At 47.8% G+C, this 23,102-nt stretch overlaps 1 protein-coding gene and 1 non-coding gene across 2 annotated transcripts in view; both read right to left on the bottom strand.

Moving 5' to 3' along the window:
- The window catches only part of LOC112620392 (NADPH--cytochrome P450 reductase), a 72,395-nt gene that overhangs the window by 37,820 nt on the left and 11,473 nt on the right, over positions 1 to 23,102 (bottom strand). The gene's annotated exons all lie outside the window — the stretch shown is intronic.
- Positions 6,125 to 6,259, bottom strand: LOC112621940. The gene has a single exon (XR_003118861.1). It is a non-coding gene; the product is annotated as a small nucleolar RNA SNORA14 (small nucleolar RNA).

The following is a 23,102-nucleotide window of genomic DNA, read 5'->3' as shown; positions in this document are numbered from 1 at the left end:
GAGGCCAAGGCAGGCAGATCACCTGAGGTCAGGAGTTTGAGACCAGCCTGGCCAACATGGTGAAACCCTGTCTCTACTAAAAATACAAAAATTAGCCAGATGCAGTGGCGCGCACCTGTAATCCCAGCTACTCAGGTGGCTGAGGCTGGAGAATCACTTGAACCTGGGAAGCGGAGGTTGCAGTGAGCTGAGATCACACCACTGCACTCCAGACTCCAGCCTGGGGAACAGAGTGAGACTCCACCTCAAAACAACAACAACAACAAAAACCCTGAAATGTCTTCACATTATACTTCATACAAAAACCTAAAGTGGCCGGGTACAGTGGCTCATGCCTGTAATCCCAGCACTTTGGGAGGCCGAGGCGGGTGGATCACGAGGTCAGGTGTTCAAGACTAGCCTGGCCAACATAGCGAAACTCTGTCTACTAAAAATACAGAAATTAGCCAGGCGTGGTGGCATGTGCCTGCAGTCCCAGCTACTTGGGGAGGCTGAGGCAGGAGAATCGCTTGAACCTGGGAGGTGGAGGTTGTAATGAGCCGCGATCATGCCACTCCTCCAGCCTGGGTGACAGAGCGAGACTCCATCTCAAAAACAACAACAAAGCCCTGAAGTCTTTACATAGCTCATAAGGCCCATTACGATCTGGCTGTTGGAAGCCACACTCCCACCACCCACATTTCTTCTTTTTTTTTTTTTTGAGACGGAGTCTGCGCTGTCTCCCAGGCTAGAGTGCAGTGGCGTAATCTCGGCTCACTGCAAGCTCCGCCTCCCGAGTTCACGCCATTCTCCTGCCTCAGCCTGCAGAGTAGCTGGGACTACAGGCGCCCGCCACCACGCCTGGCTAATGTTTTTTATTTTTTAGTGGAGATGGGGTTTCACCGTGTTGGCCAGGATGGTCTCGATCTCCTGACCTCATGACCTGCCCACCTCGGCCTCCCAAAGTGCTGGGATTACAGGTGTGAGCCACAGCGCCTGGTCTCCTACCACCCACATTTCTTACTACGCTCCCCTTCTTCACATCTTGCAGGTCACACCGGTCTCCTTCTGTTTCAGGGCCTTTGCACATGGCCATCTCGTTATTTGCAAAATTCACTCCCTCATTTAAATTTCTGCTCAGATGTCACCCACCATCTCAGAGAGACTACACCTGAGAATAGAATCTACAACTGCCCCCTGGCCACAATCCCTACCCTCTGACCCCTCAACGGAGCTTATCCCTACCTGAAATTATATTATACATTACCCCACCACTAGCTATCTCCCTGACTAGAGGGTCAGCCCTACAAGGGCAGGGACTTGGCTTAGTTCACAGACTGGCATATAAGCATTTATGTTGATTTGTTGAATAAACAAACATGTGATCAGAAGGCAAGAACCTTCTGATTTTCGGGTACCTGGATTGGCAGTGCTTGGCTTACAGACTATGGAATGCCTTTACAATCTGAAAACCACACTACAACTCCATCAGGACAGTCTGCGAGGCCGACTCTATTCCCTCCTCTTCACGCTGCCTGTCTCTAACACCTGCACTCCCAGCTTCTTTCAGCCTCTTCCCTGAGATCAGAGTCAGGACCACACAGACTCACGAAGCTAAGGAAACTAACGCGTGACACCACAGAAAGGAACAGGAGCTGCTCCTTGAGGCTGTGACTGACTCCCTGCAGCCAACAGGGTTGGCGCTTGACCCTGAGTGGCCCCCAGCCCCGACCAGCACACTGGGCACTCCCAGCGCTCAGCCTGGAGGCTCCACAGAACGAGAATGTTCCCAGCAGCTTTGACTCTGAAATATCAAACTACTTCTGAGAGAAGACAGGTGTGGCAGGAAGGACTCAGCCATCACTTTATCTAAGGCCCTGAGCTACAGATGAGGCTACAAGGGGTAAGCACCTCACCCGAGGGGCAAAACGAGAAATAGGCCCAGCTTCCCAGCGGGCTGTGCTCACCGCCCTCTACTTAGGACATGGATCTCTCTCTCACTCAGTGTGAGCTCCTGGAGGAAAGAGCAGCATCTCAGGCACCTCTGCGTCTGGCATGCGATGGGAAAGGAAGGCCTCTCAAGGAGGTTAAGCTTGGAGGAATCCCAGGATCCAAGCAGTGTACCTGGGGGCTGAGGCCACAGATGAGTCCCTGGGTTAAGAAACTTAACCATTTTCCCCTTCATGCACACACAGACACCCACCATCTCTCCAGCCCCACTGTGAGCCACTCTCCAGCTCGCACCTTTGTGGTCCTGCCCCAGAGCCTGACAGGTGTCTGAGATGCTCCTCCTCTCGCAGTTCGTACTCATTCTTCAGACCTCAGCTCCACCATCACCTCCCCAGCACACACTTCCCTGGCGCAGAATCCAGTGCGCAATAACTACTCAAGGGAATGAAGGGAATCGGTGAAAGTATTATGATACATGCAACATAAAATGTGCAGGAATCAAAAACATTAAGTGCAAAGATTTAAAACACACTTTGGGGCTTGCCACGGTGGCTCACACCTATAATCCCAGCACTTTGGGAGGCTGAGGCAGGCACATCACTTGAGGTCAGGAGTTTGAGGCCAGCCTGGCCAACATGGTGAAACCCCATCTCTACTGAAAATACAAAAATTAGCCAGGCATGGTGGCGGGTGCCTGTAATTCCAGTCACTCGGGAGGCTGAGGTAGGAGAATCCCTTGAACCCGGGAGGCGGAGGTTGCAGTGAGCCAAGATCGTGCCACTTGCACTCCAGCCTGGGCAACAAAGCAAGACTCTGTCCCAATCAATCAATAAACAAATAAAATACACGTTGGGCTTCTAGTGTACCTATCTGGACAGATCCCAAATGTCCTTCGTTTGTGGAGCCCCTCTATCTCAGCAAATTTTTCACGGTATCCGTAGGCCAAAAAAATGCCTAACAGTTTCACGTATAAAGTAGTTAGGTCCGAACAATCACTGCAAACCCAGCTTCGCAAAGATGTAAAATCCTAAGAAGGAACACAGCAAGGATCTCATGTTGGAACTGTGAACTGTCCCAAGCTAGCACTTTGCATGGAGTTCAATAGAATTAAACATCTGCCGCATTTGCGAATGAGGCACTTGTGAGTTTGCTGCAGTGCCCTGGCACAGTTTGGGAGCCACTTCTGCTATACCACATACTCTGATGGGAAAACTCTGCATGTCTTGACTGACAACTCTCTTCCAGATCAGGTAGTCCCTACAGGCACTCCGAGGAGGTTCTGGAAGCCTGCGTGAGCCTTCTGCCCTGAAAGAGGCTTTAATCTCTGAGTTTCTTCTTTATACCTTCAGCAAAAGGAACAGGGGACAAGGTAGAGCTCATGTGGCCAAAGACAGTATCAGTCCAAGCAGCAAACAAGAACTAGACCAGGCTCTTGCCACACCAGCTGGCTGGGATCCCAGACACACCCCTTACCAACAGAAGGCTTTGGATGTTCTCATCTGTAAAATTAGGTACAGAGCTGGGTGTGATGGCTCACGCCTGTAATCTCAGCACTATGGGAGGCCAAGGCGAGCAGACTGCTTGAGCTCAGCAGTTCGAGACCAACCTGGGCAACATGGCAAAACCCCAGTTCTACCACAAAATACAAAAATTAGCCAGGTGTGATGGTGCGCACCTGTAGTCCCAGCTATGTGGCAGGCTGAGGTAGGAGGATCACTTGAGCCCAGGAGGTTGAGGTTGCAGTGAACCATAATCACACCACTGCACTCTAGTCTAGGCAACAGAGTGAGATCCTGTCTCAAAAAAAAAAATTAGGCACAGAAAAAGGCACATGTCAAAATACCAGCCAAACACATCTCCCCAACTCTAAATAGAGCAGATCTGACTTGATCTTTTATTATAAGTTAGGTCTCTACATAAGTTTTCATTATTAGAAAATACAACATACAGACAGAGAAAGGTAAAAACTATGCATGTATAGCTTGACCACAATTCCTTGTCAATTTCAGTAGCTGACTGATTCCTGCCAAGGTAGCAATCAAGGGCAACAGCTCCGGTCCCGCACACCACCGAGCAAGATGGACAAACAAATCAGGGGGCACACAGGCTGGGAGGCACTGGCGGGAGCCTCACCAGCTTCTGAAAGGGAGAATGACATAAGAACACAAGGGCTGTCTGAGGCCAACCGTTTGCAACACTGAACAGGTTGTCTTCCAGGAAGTATTTGCAGTTTTGCATTTGCTGTTTGCAACTTCTGGTCAGTAAACAAGATCGAGCAACCAACTCAGCACTGATACTGGCATGAGTCAGACACCCCAATCAAAGCAGTAACAAGGAAGGAAAGAGAAATAAAACATGTAATTTAGTCAGCCCTTTAGCTGACTGTCACTGTCACGTCACGGCCACCCAGACAAGACTCTGGCATCCACCTTCTGCCTGCAGGTGGAGCGGGGTCATTTGGGTTCACAAACCCCTCTGCCAAGGTTTAGTGGCTTCAAGATGAGGGAAAACCCTCATAGAACCATACCCTACTGTTGCCTGACAGCACAACCCCCAGAGACTGAGAGGTGCTCGGGGAACACTACACTCTCCAAGGTGACCTATTAAAAAGCAGTGTCCAAGAGTGACTCAAACAGATTGCTCCATAGCCAGAGTGCCCAGGAAGTTTATTATCCATACTAAGATGTTGGTGCAGATTTGTGTTTACCCTCTGTGAGGTTGTTTCTTGAATCTGTAGATTTATGTCTTTTACAAATACAGCAACTTTTCATTTATTTATTATTATTTTTTTTAAGGAGACAAGGTCTCGCTCTATCACCCAGGCTGGAGGTGTAGTAGCACAATCACAGTTCACTGCAGCCTCAACTTCCTGGGCTCAAGGGATCCTCCTGCCTCAGCCTCCCAAGTAGGTGGGACTACAGGTGTGCCTCACCACACATGGCTAATTTTTGTATTTTTAGTAGAGACAGGGTTTTGCCACATTGCCCAGTCTGGTATTGAACTCCTGGGATTCTGCCCGCCTCAGTCTCCCAAAGTGCTGGGATTATAGGAGTGAGTCACTGTGCCCGGCCACCATTATTTTTTAAATAACTTTTCAGCCTCACTCTCTTTCTCTTCTTCTCCTGGGACTTTGGTGACATGAAAGTTAGAACTTTTATTAGTCCCACAAAATCCTGAGGCTCTGTTCATTTGTTTTGTTTTGGTTTTTAGTCTAGTTTCTGTTGTTTGGGTTAGGTAATTTCTACTACTCTAACTTCAAGTTCACAGATTCTCTTCTGTCTTCTCCATTTTGCTGCGGAGTCATCCATTCAGTTTCCTATTTTGGCTATTGTATGTTTCGGTTCTAAGACATGTGTTTCATTCTTCTTTATATGTTGTTTAATTCCAACATCTGTGTCATCTTGATGCTGGTGTCTGTTGACTGTCTTTTCTCATTCAAGTTGAGAGTTCTTTGGTTCTTGGTATAGTGATTGAATTTTATTGTATCCTGGGCATTCTGAGTACTTTAAGATCCTGAATCTTATTTAAGACTATTTAATTTTAATTTTATTTTATTTTTGAGACAAGAGTCTCTATTGCCCAGGTTGGAGTGCAATTGTGTGATCTCAGCTCATTACAACCTCTGCCTCCCAGGTTCAAGTGATTCTCGTGCCTCAGCCACCAGAGTAGCTGTGATTACAGGTGCATGCCACCACACCTGGCTAATTTTTTTTTTTTTTTTTTGTATTTTTAGTAGAGACAGGGTCTCAATATGTTGCTGGGGCTGGTCTCAAACTCCCGGCCTCAAGTGATCCACCCACCTTGGCCTCCCAAAGTGTTGGGATTATAGGTGTGAGCCATTGCACCCAGCCTCTTTTGATTTTATTAAATATTCTCTGTCACCCTGCCGATAGGGAAGGAAGGTATCAATTCATTGCTGTCAGGCAAGATTCAGTCTCCCTCCTGGGCCTCCGCTGACAAACCCTAGCTTGGAGAGGGAAGAGTACTTCATTACTGCTCCCCAGATGGTCTGAACTGACACATGGGGTGGGGTTCCCTGGTTCCGCCCAGTGGTGGTGAGGTCCTGACTTGCACTGAGCCTCCTCTGATGTCACTTCCAAGGAGAGTAGTTTTCCTTGCTTCCTTGAAGAGTCAAGGTTTCCTTGGCTATTTTTTTTTAAGTTGATAATTCTCCCTCTTGCAAATTTCCCTTAAAAGATGTCGCAGGTATGAAATAAGACTGAGCCACAGGAGAAGCGCAGCCCTTTGGACTTCCCTGCAATTTCTATAGCATTTGCTCATATCTTGGAAGCATTTAGAGGAAAGCCACCAAGAGGGTTTAAGAATGCAATTCCTTGGCTCTTGATGAATCGCAAGACATTACCAATACTTTTCAGTTGTTATTTACTTGGGGAGTCAATGCCAAGTTTGAAGAATTAGCATGAAACAACTAAAAATAAGAGCATTTTCAAAGAAGCTGAGAAAAGTTTAGTACCATCTCAGGTGGAATCCACTAAGATGTGTTATAATGAATGTGGGGGGCAGAAAAAGACTTAGTTGGAGCCTACGGTTGTTCACTATTATTCACCAGCAGATACTAAGCAAAAAATTTGAATCTATTATATGTGATCAAACAAGGGAATGTCAACAGTATTTGCTCTCACAGACTTAACCTAAGTTGGTCTTAAGGATTTTTGTCAAAAATAGAAGCTGAATATCCTAACTGTTCTACCATACAGCAGCTCAGCAGCTTAGCAGTGGTAAAGTCTGGTGTGACTATTTTGAGCTCAGAGTGAATACTAAAACTTCTCTGAACAAGAATAACTGAAAAGTACTGCCCTCTTAGTCTTAAAAAAAAAAAAAAAAAAAAAAAAAGGGCTGGGCACGGTGCTGTAATCCCAGCACTTTGGGAGGCCGAGGCGGGCAGATCACAAGGTGAGGAGATCAAGACAATCCTGGTTAACACGGTGAAACCCCATCTCTACTAAAAATACAAAAAATTAGCTGGCTGTGGTGTCACGTGCCTGTAGTCCCAGCTACTCAGGAGGCTGAGGCAGGAGAATCACTTGAAACTGGGAGGCAGAGGTTGTAATGAGCTGAGATCACACCACTGCACTCCAGCCTGGGCGAGAGAGCGAGACTCCATCTCAAAAAAAAAAGAAAAAGAAAAAAGAAAAAACTGCCCTCAACCACTATTACCAAATACTAAACGACTTTGGAAATTGGCTTTTGCTGCAGACTTGATGTTTCTTAATGAGGCCAATCTAAAATTATAAGGCAAAACAGCAGTTATATGCAAAATGTATATTGTGGTAAAGTCATTTCAATGAAATTAACCTTGTATTAATCACAAGTAATGTCAATCTGCATCATACAATTCCTAGACTGTCAAGGTTAAAACAAGTGAGAAAACTTTGCACATTTTTTTGAGCTCAAACCACAGTTCTAGCCCTAGCAGCATTTTTCAGATCTTGATCTAAGTATGAAGGAAATTCCTATATTTAAAATCCATTTAACTGTACAACTGAGCAGCTCTCATCTAACTTTCAATTGGAAGTGGCTGATCTGCAATGCAATAATGCAAAAAGGCAAATATCAAGAGGGGAATCTAAAAAAAAATCCTATGAATGCTGTCTTCCAATGATGAATATGCTCCATCAAAATTTATGCTCCCTAATATAACTTGGCAGTACCTATTTGTGTGAAAAGCTATTTTCAAAGATGTCACCTATACAATCTCATTATAGATGAGCACTGACAGGTGGTATTTGCAACACATTTTGATGTTTGGGAACACTAACTGAGAACCCCAATGAACAAAATTGTTTTCCGTTTTCTGTTTTTTTGAGACTGGGTCTTGCTTTGTCACCCAGACTGCAGTGCAGTGGCACAATCACAGCTCACTCCAGCCTCAACTTTCTGGGCTCAAGTGATCCTCCCACCTCAGTCTCCACAGTAGTTGGGACTACAGGTGCACACTACCTACCATGCCCGGCTAATTTTTAAATATATTTTTGTAGAGACAGGGTTTAGCCATGTTGCCCAGGCTGGTCTCAAACTCCTGGATTCAAGCGATTCTCCCACCTCAGCCTCCAAGAGTGCTGGGATTAGAGGTGTGAGCCATTGGCACCTGGCCCAAAACTGTTATCCCTACAAAAATCATTCCATTCTTCTTATTAACAAACCTGTATTAAAAACTTACACTCAACTGTTATTAGTTATTACTTGAATTTCTTTTAAAAATATATATTTTAAAATACAGAGACAGGGTCTAAGTTGCCCAGGCTGGCCTCAAACACCTGGGCTCAAGCAATTCTCCCACCTTGGCCTCCCAAAGTGCTGGGATTACAGGTGTGAACCACTGCAACCAGCCTTATTTGAATTTCATCAACAAAAAATGTGGACACTTGTTGCCTCTCTTGTTATATATAATATCCTAGATTTTACTTCTTGGCATGCAAAGCCTAAAAAATATTTATTACCTGGCCTCTGACAGGAAATAAGTTATTAGCGCCTACTCCAGATAACTGAAGTGCACCTAGTTACTGGAGCTCTGTACTGACTGAGCAGTCTAGATGCCACAGGCTCTGGTTGTGGGAATCTGGGCAGGTTACTTGACCTCCCGGGCCTCAGGTTTCTTCTCCATAAAGCAATATGGAGCTAGTCACCAATCAAGGATCATCTTCAGCTCTAAAATTCTACACAGCTAGAGAAATACTTCCGGAATATGTGAACCATGTCCATGTTGTCTCAAGTCCCTGCAGGGTTCCTTTTGTAGTCTACTCAGCCATCGTGTCATTGTACAACATACTCAGGGCCTCAAGAGGCAGGAGAAGTTGCTTGCACCCAGAGGGAACCCAGGCTGTAGGATCTTAGGTTCCTGCATCTTTTTGGTTTGCTTGTTTTAAGAGACACGGTCTCACTCTGTCACACGGGGTGGAGAGCAGTAGCATAATCATAGTTCACTGCACCCTCATACTCCTGGCCTCAAGCCATCCTGCCACCTCAGCCTCCCAAGTAGCTGAGAGTACAGGTATGTAACACCTCACCCAGCAAATTTTTTAAAAAACTGGTGCAGTGGCTCGCGCCTGTAATCCCAACACTTTGGGAGGCCGAGGCGGGTGGATCACTTGAGGTCAGGAGCTCGAGACCAGCCTGGCCAACATTGGTGAAATCCAGTCTCTACTAAAATACAAAAATTAGCCAAGTGTGGTGACGCACCCCTGTAATTCTAGCTACTCTGGAGGCTGAGACAGGAGAATCACTTGCACCTAGGAGGTGAAGGTTGCAGTGAGCCAAGATCATGCCATTGCACTCCAGCCTGGGCAATAGAATGAGACTGTCTCGAAAAAAAAAAAAAAGAGTAAAGAGTAAAGAGGTTCTTTGAAGACTAGCATCTTCTGTATTTAAAATAATAATAATAATAAATGAAAGAAGGCTGTTGAGTAGGGCCTGTGGGGCCGTCTGATTCACAGACTTTGTGAAATCCATTCCAGAAACTGAGTTGCTTCCTGATTCTTAGATGTGCTGGAGATGTGCTCCGAAAGCCTTGCAAGCTACTGCTCTGTGTGGCTAAAGGCGCTGAGCACTCCCACCAAAGCAGGCCTGGAACTCGCACCAGGGCTCCGCTGGCCCGTGGGGCCCAAAGCACTAAGGATGCCAGGGAGGGCGAGGCAGGCAGGCTCCTAATTCCACAGAGCCTACAGTCTGGAAAAGCCTCTAAACAATGTTCAGGTACAAAAACGTCATGTCGAAGGACACGCCTCTGTCACTCTTATGTCCACGCATGCAGCAAACAGCTGAGGAGCACCTGTTGCATGCCAGGAACTGTGCTGGTTCAGGAAGGAGCGGACACGCCAACCTTGCCCCAAGGTGCTCTCCTGCTATGAGAAAGGGCAGACCTATCCCAGCAGTCATGGCTGCATGGGGAGGCCAGGTGTAGGGGAAATAGAGCTGGAAGGAAAAAGCAGCCATGACAGTCTGAAACAGTCAAGGAAGGGGCGCCCAGAGGCCAACATCCGGGCTGGATTGTGACGAATGATCAGGGTCCACTGGTCAGATTAGGGGGATGAGTGAAGCTACCGACAGAGGAAGCGTATACCAGAGCCTAGAACATGGGAAACTCGGGGTCTGGGGTAACTCAAGTGTGGTGCAATGGGATGTGTTTATATGTGGGGATGCATAGATGGCAAGTAAGAGATAAGCGTTCATTCATTCACTGAACAGGCTGGAGTCACCAAGGCTGGAGTGCAGTGGTGTGATCACAGCTTACTGCAGCCTGCAACTCCGGGGCTCAAGCAATCCTCCTGCTTCAGCCTCCTGAGTAGCCGGGACCATAGGCATGCACCACCATACCAGCTGATTTTTAAAATTTTTTTGTAGAGATGGGGTCTCACTAAGTTGCCCAGGCGGGTCTCAAACTCCTAGGCTCAAGCAATCCTCCCACCTTGGCCTCCCAAAGTGCTGGGATAACAGGTATAAGCCACCACACTCGGCCGAGATAAACTTTTAAAGGAGACATCCAGATGAGTGTGTAAGGGCCTAGGGGTCTGTATACCAGTCTAAGGTGTTTGGCCCCGGGGAAGCTGGTGAGGACAGGGCAAGGGGGTGGTGTGATCAGAACGCTGCTACAGGAAGGTAAGACTGTACAACGATGCCTGCACCCCTAATATCAACGCAGTCCCAAGGCCTTGACCCAGATGTCCTGGAGAACATTCTCCACTGAAGATGGCCAAACGCCCCCAGCTGATGGCCTTTTTCCCACACAACAGGACTTAATTTAGAAACACATGACCAGCACGCGCCCGATGCAATGACGTGAAAGAGGAAGACAGCTGCTGAGTCAGATATGTGCAAGCATGACTGGGGGGTGGGGGGGGACAGCGGGCGAACAGCGGGCATGACTCAGCACAAATTGAGCTGACCAGGCCCACAGGGGCTGATGCTGCAGCTGCAGCTCCCTGTGCCTGCTTCTAGCAGCATCTCTGGGGCCTCGGCTCCCTGGCTTGAATGCCAAGGAGGTAAGCCCACAGTTCCCCTAAGCTCCAGGGCATTGCATGGATATAATCCAGTGTCAACATTAAAAGGTGGCACAAGGTGATTTACAGGCACAAAACTCTCCATAGGAGTTCATGCTGGTTCATCCTCTTGACCATTCCCACTTTTGCCTCAATTTTTTTTTTTTTTTTTAGATGGAGTTTTGCCCTTGTTGCCCAGGCTGGAGTACAATGGCACGATCTCGGCTCACTGCAGCCTCTGCCTCCCAGGTTCAAGCAATTCTCCTGCCTCGGCCTCCAGAGTAGCTGGGATTACAGGTGCCTGCCACCAGGCCTGGCTAATTTTTGTATTTTTAGTAGAGATAGAGTTTTGCCATGCTGGCCAGGCTGGTCTCAAACTCCTGACCTCAGGTGATCTGTCTCCCTCAGTCTTCCAAAGTGCTGGGATTACAGATGTGAGCCACCAAACCCGGGCTTTTTTTTTTTTTTTTGAGACAGGGTCTGGCTCTTGTCCCCAGGCTGGAGTGCGGTGGCACAACCTCGGCTCACTGCAACCTCCGCCTCCCAGGTTCAAGCAATTCTCCCACCTCAGCCTCCCAAGTAGCTGCGATTACAGGTACCCGCCAACATGCCTGGCTAATTTTTGTATTTTTTGTAGAGACGGGGTTTCACCATGTTGTCTAAGCTAGTGTCAAACTCCTGACCTCAAGTGATCCGCCTGCCTTGGCCTCCCAAGTGCTAGGATTACAGGCATGAGCCACCATGCCTGGCTGATTGCCTCAATTAATTTTGAATAAAAATATAGAAAAGAGAAACAGAGAGCGCCAGGGGTCTTGCTTTACTTTTCTCAAATTCTGGGCAGATCAGTTCTGAAGTCAGCTTCTGCCTCTAGCGCAGGGGCGACAGTCTGAAGAGATCACCTGGAGGCAATCAGAATGCTGTCCCCCCAACACCCCCTGCTCACACACGCGTGTGTTACAATCCCTATAGCAAGTCCATGGCAGCAAGCCCACAGCATGGACATTGCTACTCCCTCCTCCTTTACCGAAACGAGAATGGGATGGGCCGAAGTCAACATGGCCTCCCCAAAAGGGCATGCACACTAAGGATTCTTTAATAGAATTCCAAATGAGTTCCACATTGAACATCAAAGACGAACTGCAACAGTCAGAAAGTGGCCCTAGGGAGTAGTCCCCAACACCTGTCACAAGAGAAACAGTAGGCCAGGCACAGGGGCTCACGCCTGTAATCTCAGCACTTTGGGAGGCCAAGGCTGGAGAATTGCTGAGGCCAGAAGTTCGAGACCAGCCTGGGCAACAAAGTGAGACCCCCATCTCAAAAAAAAAAAAAATTATCCAAGTGTGGTAGCATGCACCTGTAGTCCCTACTACTCAGGAGGCTGAAGCAGGAGGATTACTTGAGCCGAGAAGTTAGAGGCCGCAGTGAGCCATGATGATTGTGCCACTGCACTCTAGCCTGGGAGAGAAAGACCCTCTCTCCAAAAAAAAAAAAAAAAAAGAAAGAAAAAGAAAAAGAAACAGTAAAGGAACTGGACAGGTTAATCCTAAGAAAAGAAGATTCAGAGGCACTTGATCCCTGTTTTAAGTGGTCAGAAAACTGCTAAAGGGAGAGGCCTGGCATTCAGAAATAGGAATAGTTACAGAGGACAGAGGTTTACATCCCCTCAAAGCAAAGACGTTCTAATAAAGGAGTCTGAACACAGAATGCGCTGTTGTGGGCGTGGCTCCCCATCATGGGAGATGTGTCACACAAGGCTGGGTCACAAAGACTTAATGACAGAAAGTGCCTGCACCCCAGGGGCCTGGGAACAGACCAACCAAATTAATGTTAATTAATCTGAGCTGGCTGATGGGTGACGATGCCTGGTGAAAAATCCCAAGTATCCGACCTGAGTTAATACTTAAATACAGATCTCTGTCTTTGAAACACACACACACACACACACACACACACACACACACACACACACGCCCCGAGCAGCCCTTGGACAAAGGCAGGAAGGAAGAAGTACCAACCCTCTCAATTAAAAAACCAGTTCCCTTTGGGAGGCTGAGACGGGCGGATCATGAGGTCAGGAGATCCAGACCATCCTGGCTAACATGGTGAAACCCTGTCTCTACTAAAAAATACAAAAAACTAGCCGGGCGAGGTGGCACGCACCTGTAGTCCCAGCTACTCGGGAGGCTGAGGCAGGAGAATGGCGTAAACCCGGGAGGCGGAGCTTGCAGGGAGCTGAGATCCAGCCACTGCACTCCAGCCTGGGTGACAGAGCAAGACTCCGTCTCAAAAAAAAAAAAAAAAAAAAAAACCAGTTCCGCCAGTCAGGCACAGTGGCTCACGCCTGTAATCCCAGCACTTTGGGAGGCTGAGGTGGGCAGCTCACCTGAGGTCAGGAGTTCGAGACCAGCCTGGCCAACATGATGAAACCCTGTCTCTACTAAAAATACAAAAATTAGCTGGGCGTGATGGTGGGTGCCTGTAGTCCCAGCTGCTTGGGAGGCTGAGGCAGGAGAATCGCTTGAACCCAGGAAGTGGAGGTTGCAGTGAGCCGAGATAGCGCCACTGCATTCCCACCTCGGCCTCCCGTAGTGCTGGGATTACAGGTGTGAGTCACCGTACCTGCCAGACAGTCGTTAATCTTAAAGCTCCCAAATAATCTCCTTTGACTCCATGTCTCACATCCAGGGCGTGCTGGTGCAAAGGGTGGGCTCCCAAGGTCCTGGGCAGCTCTGCCCTGGTGGCTTTGCAGGGTTCAACCCAAGGCTGCTCTCACAGCCTGTGGCTTTTCCAGGAACAGGTTGCAAGGTGCTGATGGATCTACCATTCCGGGGTCTGGACGACAGTGGCCCCCTTCCTACAGCTCCACTAGGCAGTGCCCCAGTGGGAACTCTGTATGGGGCCTCCAACCCCACATTCCTCCTCCACACTGCCCTACCAGAGGTTCTCAGTAAGGGGTCTGCCCCTGCAGCAGGCTTCTGCCTGGGTATCCAGGCTTTCCCACACATCCTCTGAAATCTAGGTGGAGGCTGCCAAGCCTCCTTCACTCTTGCACTCTGTCCACCCACAGGCTCATCATCACATAGAAGCCACCAAGGCTTATGGCTTTCACCCTCTAGCGCGGTCAGCCTGAGCTGTATCTGGGCCCCTTTGAGCCAAGGCTGGAGGCTGAGTGGCCAGGGATGTGAGGAGCAGTGTCCTGAGGCTGTGCAGGGCAGCGGGGCCCTGGCCCTGGGCCTGAACCACAAAGCATTCTTCCCTCCTAGGTCTCTACAACTGTAATGGGAGGGGCTGCCGGGAAGGTCTCTGAAATGCCTTCAAGGCCTTTTTTTTTATCCCACAGTCTTGGCTATCAGCACTTGGCTCCTTTTTAAATCTGCAAATCGCTCTAGCAAGTGGTTGCTCCACAGCCTGCTTGAATTCTCTTGAAAAAGGTTTTTCTTTCTCTGTCACATGGCCAGGCTGCAGATTTTCCAAACTTACACTCTGCTTCCCTTTTAAATATAAACTTCAACTTTAAGTCATTTCTTTGCTCCCACATCTGAATGTAGATTGGTATCAAAAGCACCCAGGTCACCTCTTTTTTTTGTTGTTGTTCACTCTGTTGCCTAGGGTGGAAGCTGCATCTTGTTATGAGGGAACATTAGACAAACCCAAACCAAACTGTGAGACGTTGACAGAGACACGGCCTCACATTTTCAAAACTGTCAAGGGCATGAAAGATAAAGACTGAGTGATCTAAGACACACACACATACACACACACACACACACACACATCGATAAAGCAAATATGGTAAAATATTAACAATGGGGAAATCTGGGTAAAGGGCACTCAAGAATTGTTGGCACTGTTGCAACTTTTCTGCAAATCTGAAACTATTTCAAAACAAAAAGTTAAACTTAAATACAGTTCAAAAGACCTACTGAGGCTGGGTGTGGTGGCTCACGCCTGTAATCCCAGTACTTTGGGAGGCCAAGGCAGGTGGATCACCTGAGGTCAGGAGTTAAGAGACTAGCCTGGCCAACATGGTGAAACCCCCATCTCTACTAAAAATACAAAAAATTAGCCAGGCGTGGTGGCACGTGCCTGTAATCCCGGCTGCTCCAGAGGCTGAGGCAGGAGAATCGCTTGAACCTGGGAGGCAGAGGTTGTAGTGAGCCGAGATTGTGCCACTGCACTCCAGCCTGGGCAACAAGAGCAAAACTCTGCTCAAAAAAAAAAACAACCAAAAAAACAAAGAGAGACTTATTGTATAACATGACTATAGTTAGTAGCAATGTGTTGTACTCTTGAAGACTGCTAAGAGTAGATTTTAAGTGTTCTCACCACAAAAAAAAGGTGTGAGGTAATGCATATGTTAATTAGCTCAATTGAGCAATTCTACCAGACTTCAAAACAATATGCTGTATACTATAAATATATACAACTTTGTCAATTAAAAAATTTAAAAGCATGTTTAGTGAAGAAAACGTGCTACATTTTAAAACATAAAATTAAAGAAAACATAATCCAAACTCTTATTTGGTTTCATTCTACCAGTTTTGTACATGTATATTACAGGACATACCTTTTTTTTTTTTTTGAGATGGAGTCTTGCTGTTGCCCAGGCTGGAGTGCAGTGGTGCCATCTCGCTCAGCTCACTGCAACCTCCGCCTCCCAGGTTCAAGCGATTCTCCTGCCTCAGCCTCTTGAGTAGCTGGGATGACAGTTGCCTGCCACCATGTTTGGCTAATTTTTGTATTTTTAGAAGAGATGGGATTTCACTATGTTGGCCAGGCTGGTCTCAAACTCCTGACCTCGTGATCTGCCTGCCTCAGCCTCCCAAAGTGCTGGGATTAGAGGTGTGAGCCACTGTGCCCGGCCATGTTTTTAACATGATTGGTGTTATACTACACATAATTTTGTTCTACTTCTTTTCATATATTAAATTGTGAACATTTTCTCTTGTTATAAATTCTCAAATGTCATTATATTTTCACTATTACAATGTCAAGTTACAGTGCATTTTCTAGTACAGAAAAAAAAATTAAAATTGTTTAAAAAAAAAAGTCATGAAAAACAGGATTGATATATTTTCAACATAAGTCTTTGTAAGCCGCTGATAAGTTCCTTAAAATAGAATTTCTGGCCCAGGCGCAGTGGTGCACGCCTATAGTCTCAGGACTTTGGGAGGCTGAGGCAGGCAAATCGCTTAAGCTCAGGAGTTTAAGACTAGCCTGGGCAACACATCAAATCCCTGTTTCTACAAAAAATACAACAATTAGCTGGGTGTGTTGGTGCACACCTGCAGTCCAGCTAGCTGGAGGCTGAGGCATGAGAATCACTTGAACCTGGGAGGAGGAGGTTGCAGTGAGCCAAGACTGCACCACTCCACTGCAGCCTGGGCGGACAGAGCCAGAATTTGTCTCAAAAAAAAGAATTTCTGAATTTGTCTTAGAAATATTTCTGAATCAAAGGGAATAAATATTTTTAAGGTCCTTGACTTACTGTCAAATTATTTTTCAAAAAGCAATTTATTTCAACATTTCTCTGCAGCTCTTCCTCTTCAAGGCACACTGCTAAGCTGAAGAGACAGGAGCAATTCCACAAAGCACTGTGCGCACGGAAGCCTAGCAGCGGGTGGAAGGAGAGAAAGCTGAAACACAGGAATTAATAAGCACTTAAGGGAGGCCATGACACCTGTGCCCAGCAGGGAGGGCAAACTGAATCGAGTAGTGGCCTCTGCTTCTCTGGTGGAAGACATATCTTTATCTCCTTGCCAAAATAAACAGATGGTGGGAGCCAGTTCATGTGTGGGTGAGTCTGGTAGTGGTTAAGGAGGGCTTCCTGATGGAAAGGGACTCAAAAGGGCAGGTGACAGAGTGGGGAAGAGGCCACACACCAAGGCCAGAAGGGAAAATAGAGTCACGGCTTTAAAAGGAAAAACAGGCTGGGCGTGGTGGCTCACACTTGTAATCCCAGCACTCTGGGAGGCCGAGGCGGGAGGTTCACTTGAGGACAGGAGTTCGAGACCAGCCTGTCCCACGTGGTGAAACCCCGTCTCTACCAAAAATATTAAAAAATTAGCTGGGTGTGATGACAGGCGCCTGTAATCCCAGCTACTCAGGAGGCTAAGGCAGAAGATTCGCTTGAACCTTGGAGGTGGAGGTTGCAGCGAGCCAAGACTGCACCACTGCACTATAGCCTGGGCACAGAGGGAGACTCTGTCTCAAATAAATAAATAAATACATTAAAAAATAAATAAATGAATAAAATCACACAATAAGTGGTCCTTTGTAACTGGCTTCTTTCACTTAGAATAATGTCTTCAAGGTCCATCCACGTTGTAGCATGCATCAGCCCTTCATTCCTCTTCATGCCTGAGTAACATTTCATTGTATGGATATACCACATTTTGTCTATCCATTCAATGGGTGATGGATACTTGGATTGTTTCCTCTTGGGGGCTGTTATAAATATTGTTGCTGGCCAGGCACAGTGGCTCATGCCTGTAATCCCAGCACATTGGCAGGCTGAGGCAGGAGGATCGATTGAGGCCAGGAGTTTGAGACCAGCCTGGGCAACACAGTGAAACCCCATCTCTACAAAAAATTAAAAAATAGTGAGGTGTGGTGGTGCACACCTGTAGTCCCAGCTACTCAGGAGGCTGAGGTGAGGGGATCACTTGAGCTCAGAAATTGGGGGTTACAGTGAGATATGATCCCAACACTGCACTCCAGCCTGGTGACAGAGCAAGACCCTGTCTTTAAAAAATAAATACATAAGAGCCAGGCAAGGTGGCTCATGCCTGTAATCCCAGCACTTTGGGAGGCCGAGGCAGGCGGATCACCTGAGGTTGGTAGTTTGAGACCAGCCTGACCAACATGGAGAAACCCTGTCTCTAATAAAAATACAAAATAAGGCAGGCATGGTGGCGCGTGCCTGTAATCCTAGCTACTCTGGAGGCTGAGGCATAAGAACCACTTGAACCTGGGAGGTGGAGGTTGCAGCGAGCTGAGATCGTGCCACTGCATTCCAGCTTGGGCGACAGAGCGAGCCTCTGTCAGTATAAACGTTTTCTATTTCCGTGTTTACATTTATTTATTTATTTATTTTTTAGACAGGGTCTTGCTCTGTTGTCTAGGCTGGAGTGCAGTAGTGCAATCACAGCTCACCACAATCTCTACCTCCCAGGATCAAGTACTCCTCCCACCTTAGCCTCCCGAGGAGCTGGGACTACAGGCGCATACCACTACGCTTGCTAGTTTCTGAATGTCTCTAAAACAAGGGTTAGTACCCTCGGTTCTTAACAAGAAGCACTCAGAATTGCAGAAGAGAGAAAGGTCTGCCTAGTCTACACAGCACTGTGTTTACTGCAGAATCACTAAGTAGGAGCCAAGCAATGCAACCAACATTCACTCAGCACCTACTACATGCCAAGCACCCTGGCTAGGCACTTTCTACGATTTCTTTTGATTCACATGATAAACCTGTTTAGAGAAATATTATTTCATCCATTTTATAGATTCAGATTCAAAGACCTAAGGACCAAGCAAATTACTGAAATTTCCACAACTTACAGAGGGAGATGTAGAGACCTTGTGGGACTCTCTCTGTCACTTCTTGTTGCAACCCTAGACAAGGAAGGGGTGACCCAACTCCTGGCTCACAATGGTCTTGGCGGTTCTCATGCTGGCTACTGCCACCCCACATTCAGCTAGTAGTGGGCTGTGCCATTCAGCAAAAACTGAGTTTCTACTAGTGCATAGAGGACCAGGGAGCCACGGGGGGTGCTCTGGGCGACAGCTTCACCCACAGAACAGGTCTTGGTCAGTGGCTTCCTTCTGTCCAACAAGTAGTTTCAAACCAGCTCTTCCACAAGCTGACAGGGAACAATGGTACTAATGAGACAGACAGGCCAGATGGCCCATGGGCTGAGACCTCACAGGGCACCATATTGGTCATTCCCTCCCCAGCGTTGCTTGCATTTCACCTTGGTGTTAGGTCATTGCTATGCATTTAAGGCTGGTGTCAATCAATTGTGTATTGAGGCCAGGCATGTTGGCTCACACCTGCTATCCCAGTTCTTTGGGAGGACAAAGTGGGAAGATCACTTGAGGTCAGGAGCTCAAGATCAGCTTGGCCAACATGGTGAAACTAAAAATACAAAAAGTAGCTGGGCATGGTGGTGCACGCTCTGTAATCCCAGCTACTCAGGAGGACGAGGCAGGAAAATCGCTTGAATCCGGGAGGCAGAGGTTGCACTGAGCCGAGATCGTGCCACTGCACTCCAGCCTGGGAGATAGAGCGAGACTCGGTCTCAAAAAAAAAAAAGTGGGCCGGGCGCGGTGGCTCAAGCCTGTAATCCCAGCACTTTGGGAGGCCGAGATGGGCGGATCACGAGGTCAGGAGATCGAGACCATCCTGGCTAACACGGTGAAACCCCGTCTCTACTAAGAAATACAAAAAATAGCCGGGCGAGGTGGTGGGCGCCTGTAGTCCCAGCTACTCGGGAGGCTGAGGCAGGAGAATGGCGTGAACCCGGGAGGCGGAGCTTGCAGTGAGCTGAGATCTGGCCACTGCACTCCAGCCTGGGCTACAGAGCGAGACTCTGTCTCAAAAAAAAAAAAAAAAAAAAAAAAAAAAAGTGTATTGAGCACCAGTTCTAGGTCATCTCTGTGACCTGCGATTGGATATTCATAGCATGTGTTTAAATTCTAGAATGTGGGTAGTAGGGTTACTAAAAACCCACAACACGAACGAGTCAGTAATAATTAGATCCCATCGCTACGGTGACAAAGGACTGTCATGCAGTGTCTGTAAACGCATTATAATTATTACACCATTTACAAGATTTCCCATACAGCTTTCTATTGCCCCATGTTGTCTTACAAGGAAGACAAAATCCTTTGGTGCTGGCCTGACATTGTACCGTGCCTGCTGCTCGAGACAGGTACACTAGGTTACCCAAGATGCTGCTTTGGACTGAGGGCTTCACGCTCCATTTGTCAGACACCACCAAGAGAGCTGCGTACTTGACTGCAGCGAGCTGTGAAGATGTGCTTGGGTTGGGAGAACCACGGCCCTGCTGCACCTGCTGGGGCTTCCTGTTAGAAAAGAGACCCACCACATCACATAGTACACCTGCATGAGAGGCTACAGGGAAAGTCCTCCTGAGCAGTGACCCACATTGCATGGCTTCACGTTGAACTCTAAGCAACGTCTAGTGTGGGCAGGGTGACTCCACCAGGCCCCTGGCCTCCATAAGGTGACTCCGTGGTTCAAGTAGCTTTTTCTCTTGTCATTCCACCATCTCAATGTACAACTTCCGGGGCCGTCCTGATGGGAAGAAGATTGTTGGAAGGCCCGGCCCTGGCTCTTAAATGCTTCCATCCAGAAGTGACATACATCACTTCCTCTCACAGACCATTACCCAAAGTTAACTTCAAGAGGGCTTAGAAATGTGTGGGAGCCCAGAAACACAGTGAAGGTATGGCTGCTGCAGGTGTCCAGGACTAGCTCAAGGTGACAGGGAACGGGTAGCACAACTGGTGGGAATCTAGTTGCTCAAGAACTTATGACCTATAAACCTGATTTTTAAAAACTGAGGTAGAAGCCGGGCACGGTGGCTCACACCTGTAATCCCAGTACTTTGGGAGGCTGAGGCAGGTGGATCACAAGGTCAGGAGTTCAAGACCAGCCCGGCCAACATAGTGAAACCCTATCTCTACTAAAAATACAAAAATTAGCCGGGCATGGTGGTGCGTGCCTGTAATCCCAGCTAGTCGGGAGGCTGAGGCAGGAGAATCGCTTGAATCCAGGAGGTGGAGGTTGTGGTAAGTAGAGATTGTGCCATTGTACTCCAGCCTGGGTAACAGAGCAAGACTCTGTCTCAAAAAAAAAAAAAAAAAAAAAAAAAGAAAAGAAAAGAAAAGAAAAGAAAGAAAGAAACCTGAGATAGAGACTGGGAGCAGTGGCTCATGCCTCAGGCCGAGGCAGGCAGGATCACCTGAGGTCAGGAGTTTGAGACCAGTCTGGCCAACATGGTGAAACCCCATCTCTACCAAAAATACAAAAATTAGCTGGGCGTGGTGGTGGGTGCCTGTAATCCCAGCTACTCAGAAGGCTGAAGCAAGAGAATCACTGGAACCCAGGAGGCAGAGGTTGCAGTGGGATAAGATTGGGCCACTGCACTCCAGCCTGGACCACGGAGTGAGAGTCAGTCTCAAAAAACAAACAAAAAAGAACTGAGACAGAATTCACACACCATAAAATTCATCATTTTAAAGTATAAAATTCAGTGGTTTTCACTATATTCACCCACTGTGCAAGCATCACCACTACCAGATTCCAGAGCATCTTCATACCCCCAAAAAGAAATCCCACACTCATCAGCAGTCACTCCCCACTCCTGAACTGGTTTTTGTTTTTTGGGTTTTTTTTTGAGACAGGGTCTCACTCTGTCAGCCAGGCTGCTGTACAGTGGCGTGATCACAGCCCAGTCTCCTGCATTGCTGGGACTACAGGCACCCACCACCAAGCCCCGTGAATTTTTTGTATTTTTTATAAGAGATGGGGTTTCGGCCGGGTGCAGTGGCTCACGCCTGTAATCCCAGCACTTTGGGAGGCCAAGGCAGGCAGATCACGTGGTCAGGAGATGGAGACCGTCCTGGCTAACACGGTAAAACCCTGTCTCTACTAAAAACACAAACAATTAGCCGGGCATGGTGGCGCGTGCCTGTAGTCCCAGCTACTCGGGAGGCTGAGGCAGGAGAATAGCATGAACCCAGGAGGCAGAGCTTGCACTGAGCCGAGATCACGCCACTGTACTCCAGCCTGGGCGACAGAGCGAGACTCTGTCTTAAAAAAAAAAAAAAAAAAAAAAAGATATGGGGTTTCACCATGTTGCCCAGGTTGGTCTCGAACTCCCGGGCTCAAGCCATTAGCCCATCTCAATCTCCCAAAGTGCTGCGATTACAGGTGTGAGCCACCAAGCCCGGCCCTGACTTGTTTTTAACTAATGAACAGAGTAAGTTGTCTAACAGAATACTTTCCCCTCTTATAATGTAATGTACATGTAATAACAAACAGCATGTGGTAAGCACTTACAATAGACAGTCTGCTACTTCATTTCATCCTTACAACACTGCTCTGATGTACAGGAGCTGTAATTATCACAAAGGTTAAAATTCCTTGTCCAACATTAGGGAATCAACAAATGGTGGAACCAGGATTCAAACCCAGGGCAACGGTCTCCAGAGCTATTCTATCAACCATCTGTCTGCCCTTCAAGACCTTTTTAGGACACGGCGAAGTTACAGGTAGACGCAGCCTCACTGGATGACTTGGGGTTCATTTTGCAGCTGACATCCTGGCCACATCATCGGAGGACAGCATTGCCCAAGATGACATAAGCCCTGCAGAAGGACACGGGATTGGTCTCATGTCTGGGTGGAGCTATTCTGCATCCCTGTAACCCTGGTGCTCATCAGACTTGGCATAACATGGGCACTCAGTATTTGCTGCTGTTTTTTTTTTTTGAGACGGACTTTCGTTCTTGTTGCCCAGGCCGGATGGAATGCAACGGCGCAACCTCAGCTCACCGCAACCTCTGCCCCCCGGTTCAAGCGATTCTCCTGCCTCAGCCTCCTGAGTAGCTGGGATTGCAGGCATGCATCACCACGCCCGGCTAATTTTGTATTTTTCGTAGAAACCAGTTTCTCCATGTTGGTCAGGCTGGTCTCAAACTCCCGACCTCAGGTGATCTGCCTGTCTCGGTCTCCCAAAGTGCAGGGATTAGAGGCGTGAGCCACCACGCCCGGTCGGCACTCAGTATTTGTTTGCTGAATGACTGAATGAACAGAATCTCCCAGACTAGAGTCAATGCTTCGCCCTCCATGGCACGGCACACTGGCCCTTCCGCCCGGAAGAAGCATGGGAACAGAGCCGTGCTGCTTTCTAAGGCCTCTTGGCCCTGCCTGAAATCACCTACTAAAGGGCAAGAAACCCTTTCAAATGTCACAGGAAAAAATGGCAGGGGCCCAGGTACAGTGGCTGATGCCTGTAATTCCAGCACTTTGGGAGGTCAACAGGAGGATCATTTGAGCCCAGGAGTTTGAGATCGGCCTGGGCAACACAGCAAGACCCCATCTCTGAGGAAAGGGGAAGGGGAAGGGAAAGGGGAAGGAAAAAGAAAG

The sequence above is a fragment of the Theropithecus gelada genome, chromosome 3 (assembly GCF_003255815.1).
Source record: "Theropithecus gelada isolate Dixy chromosome 3, Tgel_1.0, whole genome shotgun sequence".
Lineage (NCBI taxonomy): Eukaryota > Metazoa > Chordata > Mammalia > Primates > Cercopithecidae > Theropithecus > Theropithecus gelada.
This window is presented reverse-complemented; position numbering and strand designations above follow the sequence as displayed.